Consider the following 13,197-nt stretch of genomic DNA (forward strand, 5'->3'; position numbering starts at 1 on the left):
CGGCCCTCCCACGAACGGGCTCCCGCGGCTCGACAGCTGCCCGACGGGCTGGCGGGCTGCGGACGTCGACAGAGCCCGGCCGGAGGCATCCAGCACCGCCATGCGCGCAGCTCCGGCGCGGATCGGGGCATCCCCCAGCCAATCTCGTGCTGGGGGCCCGTGGCAATGATAAATCCCGTGCAGGACCGTGACTCGGCGTTGCGCCTGGACTGGGCACCGCTGGCGTCCCTGCCCGCTTGCCGAGAGGTGTCACCCGGCTCGTTTCCTCCCAGCCGTGGTTTCCCACTCTTTGACCTCTGCTGCCTGGGGTCCGGGGATGGAGGAGAGAGGAAGGGCATGGAGTGAACTTCCAGCAACAGCCTTCAACTCTTGGAGGAGGACTTCAGAGAAAGATAGTTGGAATAGTGATACCTTCTGTTTTCTAGCAAGGTCTGAACTCCAGGGGAAAGGCACTGTGTAAACCCAAGGAAGCATGTATTATTCACGCTGAGGTTTTGCTGTGTGCAGACTTTGAGGGTTTTACACACATTCTCTGTTTCACAGCATCCTTGGGAGACCAGCTAGAGTGCCCCGTGGCATTGTCCTCCTTTCAAAGACAGTTGAAGTAGAGAAAGGTGAAACAGAGGAGCCCCTCGCTCCTGCAACAGCAGGCTGTCACATCTCACAGACCACAAAAAAAAAAAAAAAAAAAAAAGGAGAGGGGTGTGTGGTGTGTGTGTTAATGTCCTTCTTGCAACCATTCCCCGGGAAATTTCTTTTTTTCTGATAAAAAAAAAAGTCGCTTTCTTGCGACTTCTTAGATTTTCGTAGCGTGGATAGACTGTCACCAAAACTGTATCAGATCTAAAGCCTCTAAGTTATCCAGACTATAGTAGAATATATTTGCAAAGCAGCAGTATCTTACACTGGCACTACCAGATGTGACCCCAGAGGTGTTTGACAATCAGCAGGTATAGAAAAAGAGTTCGGTTTCTTTTGTATTTAAGTAGGAGAAAGACTTTTGCATAGTCACTTTAATTAAGAGTTGGGCCTCCTTGCTATTTGCAAAATAAATGACTTTCTTTCCTTCTCTCTTCACATATTACCACAGAACTCTTGGGGGCAAAGAGAAAAGGAGGTTGAGAACAGTAGCTCAACTTGGTCTTGCCCTGTTTCTTAAGGTCCAGAGCCCCTTCAGTCACTAACCCTCAACAAACTTTAGTTGCCAGTCCTCAGCAAACAGGTGCCTCCTCCAGGTTTAACTCTGGTGGGCAACCTGGAGCGTCCGAGGGCATCATGGGCAGACTTATTCTGAGCTGGGCTGCACCTGAAGGTTTGTCAGGTTGCAGCCAACTCTTCGCCAGTTGAAGCTATGTGCCTGCCTTGGGGAAAACTAACTAGTCTGTGTTGGGGGGATGGCTGTTTGAAACAGATACACACAATGGCTTCTCCGCAGGCAGGCTTTGTGAATATTCCAAAGCAGACGGTGCAGGTCCCATAAGAGATAGGCATATGGCTAGTGACCCCACACACACAATCACAGTGGCTCTAGTTGGCAAGAGCATATTGTGAGGCTCGCTGTGTTGCCCCAAAAGAGCCATTTCTTAGAGAATAGAGCTTGAGGACTCCCCAAGGTCACTAGAACTATGAACTGTATGGTCTCAGCCACAGCTAGAGAGGGACCATGCTAGCTGGGAAGGAGGGTGCGGTGGGCTTCTAGAGACATCCAAAGAGGATCCCTGACTGGAGTAAGCTGGTGCCTTAATAAGCCCTGAACAAATCTCTGCCTTTGTGAGCAAAGCTCAGATCCCACAAATGCTGGGTGCCGTAAATCCAGGTCACCCACTTCTTCAGGAAGACCTCAGTGGGTAGAAAGAGAACTCTAGCCCTTGGACTAGGCTTTCTGACTTCCCTACACGCCTCAAATGCTGATAAGGAAATGGGCAGGTCCCAAACGCTGGAGGTCTAATCCAAGAGAGAAGCTGGTCTCCAAGATCCCTGGGCAGCAGCACAACCAGAGCTCTAAAAGCTTTGCCATCAGAGACCAAAGGCCTGCTCTCTCGGGTGCTAGCTATGCGGTCATGATGAGTGTTTCACACGCCTCAGTTTTTCACCTCTGCAGTGGGAACAATATGTAACTCTCAGGGCGAAATCTCAGTGGCTGGCGCATAGTAATCACTGGTTAGGGTTCATGAGCATCTGCTGTGTTGACCTCTGGTTTTATGAAAGGAGTAAAGATGCTTCAGTGTTTCAGCAAATTTACATAGAGCAAAAGTAGAAACTTGGGCGCAGCGCCTCCGTCCTTTGCTAGCTCCTAGTCTTCTCCCCTACGCCTAGACTCCCTGAGCTCCATTTTTCTCTCCTTTACTCTGCCTTTCTCTCGTCACCTACATCCTGTGATCTCCTCCTTTCCGTCCTTCTCTCCAGCCCCTGCCCTGTCCAGCCTCTCCCAGCCCAGCCGCTGCCCGCTGCCACCAGCAGAGGAGCCTGCTGTGCTGGGACTTCCCTTGTACCGTCCACTTGGGACTTAATCACATGCTCTCTCGTTTTGCGACAATCATTTCCTAAACCTCTCCCTCCACCGCCTTCCACTAAATTCCAAATTCTTCTAAGGCAGCGGAGGCCAGGCCATATTTACAGCCCTCAACAGGACCTCCACAACCATATATTTGCTATATATCACCCCAGGAGGGACAGACTGATGCAGGATGGGATGATGATGAGTATCAAGGGAAAGAATGTTTTCGTTTGGTTTTCAAAGTAATATCCGAATTGATCAGGGGAGACAAGCCCGTAGGGTCGGAATCACTGAACTTGGTTGGCACGTGAGTGTCCATTTCTGGGGGACTAAAAGGCCCTCCCTGGCCCAGTGCCTCCTTGCTGCCATTTCTTGCAGGGATCCGGCCTTCCTGGTGCAGCCCGCCGCTCTGGAGCCTCGGGGCTGACTGTGGCTGTCAGGGCAGCTGCGGCAGCATCTGGGGCCCACCTGCTCGTCTAACAGCCTTAGCTGCTCTCGGAGGCGAGGCTACCCCCACTTCCTCGTTCTCATAGGGGCTTCCTCCCCTTCTCAGGAGCGGTCCAGGACGGTGGCTCTGAGCCCCTTGCCTCACTGCACCTGCGATTGGTAGGGGCAGTTTCTGGCATCCCGGGGCTAAGGGCTGTTTGCGATCGTGCGTGCGCTTTTGCACTGGCTGGGCTGGGCTGTGCGGGTCCCGTCACACCCCCACAGGAGCTGGCACGCCAACGCATGACCTCTGCAGACATCCTCCAGGCAGGCTGACCTTTGCTCATCTTCAAGGGCATTCACTGGCTTTTGTCACTTTCAGTCAAGGCTCCTTGAGCTGCTCAGGTGAGGGCTCCTTGCCAGCCCAGTCCCCAACCTATCGGGAGCCCAGTTCTCTCTTGAATGAAACAGAGATAATGACCTTTGCTGTGTTTCCTCCTGGGACTATTATGGATCAAATGTAGACAACATCTCCAGAACGGATCGGTGGTTCTCCTATTTATTTTTCTTTCCTACACGGAGGGTTTGTTTTGTTACTGGATAGCTTGTGTGTCCAACACTAAATTAAATGCTTCGTGTGAGAGAGGAGATTTGAACAATTAGAAAACTTGTCTTGTACACCAGAAGACCGCACACCATGGAGGAGGATCACAATGATGTGACCGAGGGAATAACTTCCAGGTGGTGAATTCCTGGAAGTCACCATGGCAGTGAGAACTGGACACAGATTTCCCAGATGTCGGCTCGGCGGGAAGGAAGTTCTGTTTGTCTGGCACACTCAGTGGGCACTGAATTGCTGGATAAAATAGTGCAGTGGGGACCTTCTTGATGGTGCAGGGGTTAAAGACTCAGCACTATCAAACTATTGGCAGCCCCTGCAGCCTGAGTTCGATCCCCGCAAGGGAGTGACGGGGCACAGCAGACCTCTCCGTCTCCCTGCTGCCCCCCTCAGCAGTGTATTCCAGTCAGTCTGCCTGTTCTGCTCCCCACTCTATCTCTGGGAATCCTCTCACCCCTCACCCCAGTTCTGATATTCATAAATAAATAAAATAAATATTTAAGAAAAATAGTGCAGTGATGCTCTTGATGGCTGTGAACCCATGCAGAGAAGTTTGGTTTTGCTAGAGTGAAGCAGTCATGTATGTTCTGGAGAGGAGGGTTAAAGTTAATAGGACTTTTCCAAGAAGACTGGTCTTTCAGTTGTTGCTGGAATTAAAAGACAAGTAATCTGCGTCCCTCCCTGGTGGCACAGTGGGCTAAAGCCACTTCAGCATGAGTTCAATTCCCAGCCAGGGAGGTGACCTACATGGCACAGCAGAACCTCTCCTGACCCACCCACTGTGGGTACTTAGCAGTCAACCAGTTCTGCTCCTCGCTGTGTCTCTGGTGAATCCTCTCACCGCCCCTGCACCTCTGGCCTGTCCCCCAGTTCTATATGCATGAATAAATAAATCTTTAAACGAAAAAAAAAGACAATTGGCCTGAAGTCTCTATGCCAGCAAACCAGCCAGGAGATGAGAGTATTTCAATCTTTTTTTTTTTTTTTTTTTTGCCACTTACCAGACTGGACTTTACTCCAAAAAGATTATTCCAATCCTGGGGCAACTTCTTTGAGTTCTTTTTCATTCTGGCTTCTCTTTCCATCTAGTCTTTCTGCTCCACTTCTCTCTGCCACCTCCAGTTTCTGGGTGCGTTCTCTGTAGGCTCTGGCTGAATCCATTTTCACACTTTTTGGGAGATTCAAGAGAGTTCTCTTTTAAGGAGAGATCTCCATATTACGATTTTTGCACTTATGCTTCTTGCCACAGCTTGGAGTTCATGTTTTGATGGGGCCATAATTGCTAGATCTGCTTTAATATGGTCTAGTTCTTATCGAACTGCATATACTTAATTTCCTACTGCTGAATAATTTTAAGGGATGTGAGAGATCCTACATCTACCCGTTCTTTTTTTTTAGAAATAATATAATAGTTTATTTTTACATCCTTTTGTGCCTTTTTCCATCTCAGTTGTAACCCCCGTGGGCTTTCCTATCTGTTCTTTATTACTGAAAATGATCACAAGTCATACCCATGTATGCTTTCAATGTTGTGATTATACCGGGGCAGCTTTACATTTTGTGGGAACACTGGTATTTCCATACTATACCTTAGCATTTTTATCTCATTTTAATATTTCCTATTTATATTATTATATCTTTCTAGAGTCCACAAGTTCAGAAAAGTGGGAAAATCAGCTTGTCAGTTGTGGCTTGTTGGAAGATGCGCACAGCAGCGGTGGTGTCTTCCTTTTCATCCATGATATTCCTCTTGGCAAAGCCACACTTCTTACCCACTTTTGGGCTCTTTAATGCGCAGGCAAGTCATTCGGATGCGATTGCCGGTGGAACTGTGGCCCTCTGCCCACAGCTTTGTTTCCTGGTGTCCTCCCGTTACCCCCACTCCCGCTGGACTGGACGGCGATATGACCATTTCAGCATCCACCACTGAACACGTGCCCTCCGACCTCCCTGGGGGTCCTCAACATTCAAAACATAAGACTTGGTCCCTGTCCTCAAAAAGCTTATCATTTAAGACACGTCAGGGACATGACTTCCCAAATGCCAGCAACAGCAGCATGGCAAGCTGGCACGGGGAGGAGCGAAGGGCGCCCCTCCACAGCTGCGGAGCTGCAGCTACGGTGGCCCCCGGTGTGTCCCGGCAGGTCGGCTTGCGCAGCACTGACTTCCGTGTAGTATCTGGAGGGTGCTCGCGCCTAAGAGGATGCTAGCGCCGATTCACAGACTCTTGGAGCTGGCATGGGGCTCTGACATCATTCAGTCCAGCCTACTCATTTTAAAAACTGGCAGTCTGAGGCCCAAAGATGCTAAGCAGCTTGGCCAAGGGCATGCAGCAAGTTTGGTAATGAAACTGGAACCACAAAGCATGTCTTCTGACGGCTGCTCTTTCTGCTGCTCCCCAGATCGACGGCTTGTTACCTGTCAGATGAAATGTTCATCCATCCACCCCTTCCCCGGGAAGGGCAGCTGTCTGTAGGGCAAGCTGCGGGTGGCACTCCAGCGGCAAAGTGAGCAGGCAGGAGACCACATCAGGGGGAGGGGAGGCAGGTGGCTACACAAACCGGTCCCCAAAGTGAGACCCTCTGAAGGAGCGCACGTTCTAGAGGTGTCAGCCAGGAAGCTTGCCGTGATGGACAGCAGGTCTCTGCAGGGTCCAAACGCAGACTGTGAGGATACTGTGAAGGCCCACGGAGGCAGGGGTCAGCTGCTGTGGGGGCGGGGTGTCCCTCGGGGCAGGGACGCTTGAGCCAGGCAGGGGTCTTGCAGGTCCCTTTTGAGCGACCCAGGGGCGGGGTGGGGCCCAGTGGGGCGGAGGGTAGCTCCCATGCCTGGCATGCTCTGCAGGGCGCTGGCCTGAGCCAGCTGCACAGGGGACCTACCCTCGTGCACGCCCAGCGAGGATGTGGGCTTTGTCCCTTGTTGGGGACTGGTGTTTGAACTTCAGGACAGCACATGGTTATCACGCAGTAGGTCACAGGCACGGCTGCAGGCTTTGGGAGTACCCAGCACAACCCAGAGATGCCCCCGCCCCGAGACACGGCGTACCCGTGGGGCCTAGAGCCCCCACTGCGCCCCTTCCCTGCTGCAGCCTCGCAAAGATCGCATCTCCTAGCTCGGCCCGCCAAGTCTCACCTCTCAGGGTTTCGGCTCCTTTCTTGTACAGTGCGGCTAAGTCCCTCGGTGGAGGTGGGCATCGGTTCCGCGAAGCAGGAGCAGCTGCGGGGCGTGGCCCGGGCTAGCCCGCCACGCGAAGGCAGCGCTGCGAGCGCCGCGCTGGCACTTGGCAGCTCCGTCCTAGCTGGCCCTGGCGGCCCTGGCCGCCTTTTCAGAGCAGGGGTGGCCACAGGGCACATTCTAGGCAGCGGGCGGCGGGCAGAGCCCGGCGATGGGAAGGGGTGCGGGGTGGCCGGGTCACGCTAAGCGGCGAGGTCGGAGGGGTTGTGCCGGCTGGGGCGCATCAGGGAGTGCGTGGTGCTCCGAGACGTGGCACCGTGGCGTCAGGGCTGCAGGGGCCAGCGGTAGAGCTGAGCCTGAGCCGGACTCGGAGGGGCTGGCCCCGGAGCGAGGGGCCCCGGCCCACCGCTGCCCTTGCGCTCCAGCTGCGCCCTGACCCTGGCCGCCCGGGGAAAGCAGGAGACACGCGGGGAGGGGCCGCTGTTGAGGCCGAGGGGCTCCATCGGGAGGGCAGCAGCGCGCCCCATTTGGCAGTCGGAAAATCCACAGCACCAGGACAAGATGACCCGCGGAAGGTGGGGGCGGAGGGGCCAGTTCGCAGGGTCGCGCAGCGGAGAGGAGGCCGCCGGCCTTCCAGGCGCAACTGCGCTGCCAGTAGACGTGATCTGGGGAGAGAAGCTCTGGAAACTGAGGCAAGGCCCGAGAGGGAGGAGAGGGAGGCAGCTGCCCAGTGGGAGTGGAGCAGGGGCCCAGCAGGGTGCGGTGACAGGGACGCTGGGCAAAGCACCGCTATGAAGTCACTGGCGACCCTTGACAGCCCCGTAGCCGCCCAGGATGCCTGCGCGGGTGAGGGGGAGAGACAAGAGGGCTGCGCCCCACTTCCTTCAAGGAAGGGAAGCCCTGCAGAAAACGGGACAGAGGCCTCAATGGACAGAGTCGGCATGGAGTGTGGCCTGCAAAAGGGTCAGGAGAGGGAGACGACTTGCACTAGAACCTGGAAATTGGGGTGTGGGGAGCAGAGCAGGACATGCCCCGCCCTGGGGTGAGCTGCGCTGAGCATCTGCGCTGAGCATCCTGTCTGCGTGGGGAGAGGCTGCCTGGAGCACCTCGGAAAGTGTGGGGGCAGAGGCTGAGAGTTTGGCTCTTAGAAACCCCTGGAATAACCTTGGGGCTGGAGAAGGCAGTGAGCTGAGGCAGGTTTTGCATTCCGACCTCTTCAGTGACAGCTACATGGTACTCTCTTCTTAACTTCCTACTTTTTGTCCACATCTTTTTTTTTTTAAGATTTTATTTATTTATTTTTGCATAAAAGAACTGGGGTGCAGGCCAGAAGTAAGGGGATGAGAGGACTCACGAAACACAGAGCAGGGAACAGAACAGGCAGATCTACTGAAATCCACTGCTGAGGGGAGCAGTGGAGAGACAGGAGAGGTCTGCTGCGCCCTGTGGGTTACTCCCTGGCCCGGGATTGAACCCAGGCCATCGTGGTGATGACATGGAGGCTTAACCCCTAGGCCACCAGAGAGGCCCTTGTCCACAGTCCCCACCCTCAGAGATAGATGGAGCAGGGGCTGGACTCTGAAAGCTGAGTGAGCCCTTCCAGGAGGCCACTTTCTGTGACAGCTAGCAGGGCACTGGTCAGCAAGGAGCTGGGCAGGTGTCCTTCCCAGGAAGCAGGCCCCTGTGGCCCCGCTGATGGACACTGGGGGCTTCTGCTCCCTGGGCCTCGGCCTCTGCCGCTCCTCCCAGGGTTACCCTTGAGCAATTGCTAGGTCTTAGCCCTCAGCCCTCAGCTTGTCTCTCTTACAGAGCGCGGTTTCCCCTGGCTCTTCTATAGCCGCGTGGCCTGTGTCCCCTCTCTGCCCCAGGAGCCTCTGAGCCCAGTTTGGCTTTCCTTGCATGTCCTCTTGCAGGGACCGCCAATATGTCCTGTTCCCCCACAGCGGAAGCTTCCTGAAGATTGGGGTGGCCGTGTCTTATTTCCTACCCTGGGTCTGGAATCAGACCTGGAAAATCGTCACTTACGTACCAAGTGCTGGTAGGGGTGGCGGGCGAGCTGACTGAGGTCAGCCCAGTTAGGGTGACTTCGCGGAGTGGCTGAGGGCACAGGGAGGCCCCATCAGGCTTGCGGTGAAGAGGTGCCGTTTGTCAGAGTAGCTGCTGCAACACTTACAGTGAGCAGACTCGAATGGGATGCAAGGATGGGATGAAGGGGGTGTTGTCACTTTGTCAGGGAGGCCCTGCCCTGGGCTGTGGAGCAGGGAGGGGAAGAGGACATGGCAGAGGTAGCTGGTGGCAGGTCTGGGGGGATAGGCCGGTCACCAACCACCCCTAAGGCTTTCAAAAGGGCCATAGCCTACGCTCATGGGCAACTTGGAAAAGCACCTGACCAGAGCCGTATGCCTCATGGGCTGGGCAGGAGGCTGGATGCAGAGGAAGGAGGTGATAAAGAGCAGGGCTGGGACCTCCCTGGTGGCCTGGGGGTAAGTCTCACTGTTATCACTACTCTGGCCTGAGTTTGTGCCCCCAGGGCACAGCAGCCCCCTCCGGTCTCCCTGCTACACTCCTAGCAGTGGGTTTCAGTGGATCCGCCTGTTCTGCTCCCCACTCTGTCTCTGGGGAAGCCTCTCGCTCCCCACATCTCTGGCCTGCACCCCAGTTCTTGTATGTTTGCATAAATAAATGAAAAAAATCTTTGTTGCTTTTAAAGAGCAGCATCGGTGGTCAGGAGTGAGCTGGTGACTGAGCGGTGTGGGGGGGCATAGGAGGGCTGGGCAGAGGCCAGTGTGGCAGCTGGCATGGGTGGGGGGGCGGAGATTTATCTCTGATTGCAAGGGAAGGAAAGAAGTCTCTCGGAGACTTGGGATTTTGGTGGGTCCCGCCTTACCCTTGGGGAGGAGGCTGCTCCCCAGGGCCGGGGTGTGTCTTGGAGTCTTCCTTGCCCCTCCTCTGCTCACCTGGTGGACAGAGCCTGGCTCGCTGCTTTGGCTTGACCCAACAAACTTGTTCTTTGGTATGCTGACTCTGGGGCAGGTGACCTTAAGATCTGAGGGAAGTGGAGGTCATTCCTGTCTGTCAGCCTGTTCCCACCGAACCACCCGAACCACCCGAAGAGGGGCCCCCAGGGTGCCTGGCTCCCCACAAAGAAGCCTGGCCCTGCACCGAATCCATTCTGGGGGCTGCCACCTCCTCCGCCCCCGCACGTGCACACAGCACGCACGCACACACTTCCATTCAGGTCCTCTCCACACTTACACCTGTTGCAACACAGAAGTCTAAATTAGAGCGCGCGGGCCTGTGAAAGGCGGAGAAGCCTCCGATTCTGATGCTGATGCGTGTGGGAGCAGAGGCGAGGGTGTGCCAGACCCTGTGGACCCACCAGGGGTGCAGAGGACACCCCAGGTCCTGGTCTCCACATCAGCAAGCTAGTTTGTCGTCATTTGCGTTCACCCAGAAGCAAACCCTGAGCGAGACACAAATTCCAGCTCCTTGAGTGTATCTGGGATGCCGTCCGAGACGCCCAGGGGAGGGGCGAGTTAGCCCAGGAGAGGCCGCAGAGGGCAAGGGCCAGCCGCCTGAGCCCACTGGCTGGGCCCTCTGGGAGGCTGCAAACAGACCCCCAAGTTCCTTTCTCCGCCAGCCTCCTCGGTGAGTGTCAGGGCGCCGCCAGAGGCTGGTGGCAGCAGGTGCTTCCTCTGCCCCACCCTACGCCTGCGGGGCCAGTGGCCTGGACAGAAGCTGAAGGGGACAGAGGCCTGCAGAGGCCCAGGCCGGCCACATGTCACAGCTGTGCAATACAGCAGCGTGGGCTGCGCGGGCTCTCCAGCCACCAGGGCCGGCGGCACCAGCAAGGAGCAGGGCGGAGAGACCTGACTCCCTCCACCGAGGCTCTCCAAGGAGGATGAAATTTGCGTCTGAACTTGCAGATGTGGCAGAGGAAGGCCAGCTGGAAAGGAAATCTGCAGGATCCCGGCCCAGGAGCAGAGCCCGGCCGAGCACCAGGACTGGGGCAGAGGCAGGAGTGGGCGGGTGAGTGGAGGCTGCTGGGTGGGGCAGCTCGCCTCCAGCCTCCCACTGGGCGTCGCCACCAGCTGCCCAGACGCCCTTTAAGCCAGGAGCTTTTATGGGGGCCCAACCCTGTCCCAGCCCTTCACATGGAGTCCGCGACTCCCCGAGGAAGTGTGGGTTTTTAGCACCCCACTTCAGAGACACAGGGCGAAGCACAGGGAGGTCAGGTCCTACCCCAGGTCACGTGGCTTGGACGAGGCAGAACGAGTTTGACCCAACTGGCGCGTTTTCCAGGCCTGTGCTCCCAGAAAGACCATAAACACCGCAGGTGGGTTTGTGCAACGCAGACAGGCCGTGTGCGTGACAGGCGGCCCTGGCCTGTGTTTACGGCGGCGGCGGTGAACCTGCAGGATGGGCCGGGCGGGGAGAGCCCACGTGGGCGGCTGCCGCAGCTCCCTGCAGGCAGGAGTGAAGCGGTGCTGGTGAACTGGCTGAGGAGCCCAGGGTGTGGGGCCCATTCGGCCAGCCTTTATATTTTTAAAGATTTATCTATTTGTGCACACAGAACTGGCATACAGGCCAGAGGTGCAGGGGGGTGAGAGGCTTCCCCAGAGGCAGAGTGGGGAGCAGAGCAGGCGGATCTACTGAAATCCACTGTGGAGGGGAACCACGGGCGGGTCAGGAGGCATCTGCTGTGCCCCGTGGTCACTCCCTGGCAGGGGTCAGATTTGTGCTGCAGGGGCTGCCATAGCTTCATAGTGCTGCACTTCAACCCGCTGCGCCGTCACAGAGGGTCCATGGCCCAGCCTTTTACCAGGTGAGGAAGACAAGACCCTTTGCCTCGTACAGAACCACAGTCCAGTGCGAGCGTCAAAGAGCCCTGACCCAATGGTGGAAGAGGACCTGGCAGGGCCTGCCCGCAGCCCAGGCAGAGAAGGACCCTGGAAGCAGGGGGCAGCGTGTCCAGATCCTTCTGGGAAAGACAGGCCCAGCCTCAGGACACCACACTCCCTCCTGCGAGGTGCTCCTACCCCTCCCAGCCTACCCCGAGGCCCAGCCCAGTCTCCAGCTGTCAGGAGTCAACAGGTTGCAGTTAACAAGCTGGGGCTCCCCTGTTTATCAGCACAAAACGCCCCCAAGATGGTGGATGAGCTTTGGGTGGCAGCTATAGGTGGCCGCCAAGGAGTCCTGGGGCTCAATCTGTGACAGTCTGAGTTCGCTGCCCCCTTTGGGCGCCGGCACTTCACAGCTGTGCGGGGCCACGGTGGGGTGGCTTGGGTGCTGCGGCTGCCCAGGGGAGGGGCGCTGCGCCCAGGCAGTGGGCCCGGTTTCACCCGAGGTGGGCGGGAGGCAAGCTGCATCTCCGCTGCTTTCAGGAGCGCCCCAGCCAGGGCCTGGGAAGCCTGTGTAAACCCCTCACTGACGGCGCCTGGTGGCCTGGGGTCCAGGGTGGGAGGGAGACCCCACTGCAGACACACTGAGCGCAACTCCCTGCTGCTGGGCAGCTTCTGCCTTGGCTGAGACAGGGCAAGGAGGGGGCTGGGGCCGGCCAGCAGGCTCTGCTTGGGCACCCTCAGTCCAGCAGGCGGCTGGTCCGGGGCTCCTTCTCTGGTTGCCCCTCTGTGCACCCCGCCCGCAGCCCAGATGCAAACATTCTCCACGGCTCCCGCACCTGGCTTCTCTCACCTCCGCCACATCCTCCACGCCAGCTGCCCCTTGCGCAGGCGCCCACAGCATTGCCCGGGAGCTGGACTGGGCAGGGACTCCGCCAGAGGCACAAGGAGGCCAGGGCAAGTGGTTCGGGGCTGCTCCTGGCCAGTGGCCAGCAGGGTACGTGTCCAGCTGCCCCCACACAGGTTCTGCAGACTGCTCTGCCGGGCCTCTTGAAGGCCACCTGTCACGTGCCCTTCTGCTGGCCAAGCTCGGGCTGGGAGGGTGGGCTGGTGCCGGCCATTCCCTCAGGCAGGCTGTCGGCCAGGGGTGGGGCGAGCCCCGAGCCTCTGATTTGGCCAAGTCCTGCGTCCCAGTTGGAAAGTGGGTTTGGAGAATTTACTGTTGGGAAGCAACTTCTCCTGATTCCTGGCCTGGGGAAACAGTGGGGGGGGGGGGTGAAAGCGAAAACTTGTCCCCAGGCCCAGCTAGGGCTGTTTACACTTCCATTGTCAGCAGCCGGCGGCTGTTTGTTTAACCCGCGGAAGGCCTTCCCTGGTTCCGCAGGGCGGGGTGGGGGGGTGGTCTCTGCTCCAGACCAGAGCTTGAATTTCACAGGTAGGTGTGACATCCTCTGACACCGGTCTGGCCTGGACTAGGGGCAGGTGGGATTTGTGGGTGGTGGGCGTTGCTGGCCCTGGAGGAGGCCCAGAAGTGTGGAGGGCTCAGCGCTCAGCTGAAAGGCTCAGGCCGCATCCCCACCTAGACCAGGGGCCGGCTCGCCGACCGACCGGAAGACGGTCCCTGTCATGGCTTTGATTTT

Source organism: Condylura cristata, unplaced genomic scaffold (genome assembly GCF_000260355.1).
Source record: "Condylura cristata isolate star-nosed mole 26May11 unplaced genomic scaffold, ConCri1.0 scaffold00015, whole genome shotgun sequence".
Taxonomy (NCBI): domain Eukaryota; kingdom Metazoa; phylum Chordata; class Mammalia; order Eulipotyphla; family Talpidae; genus Condylura; species Condylura cristata.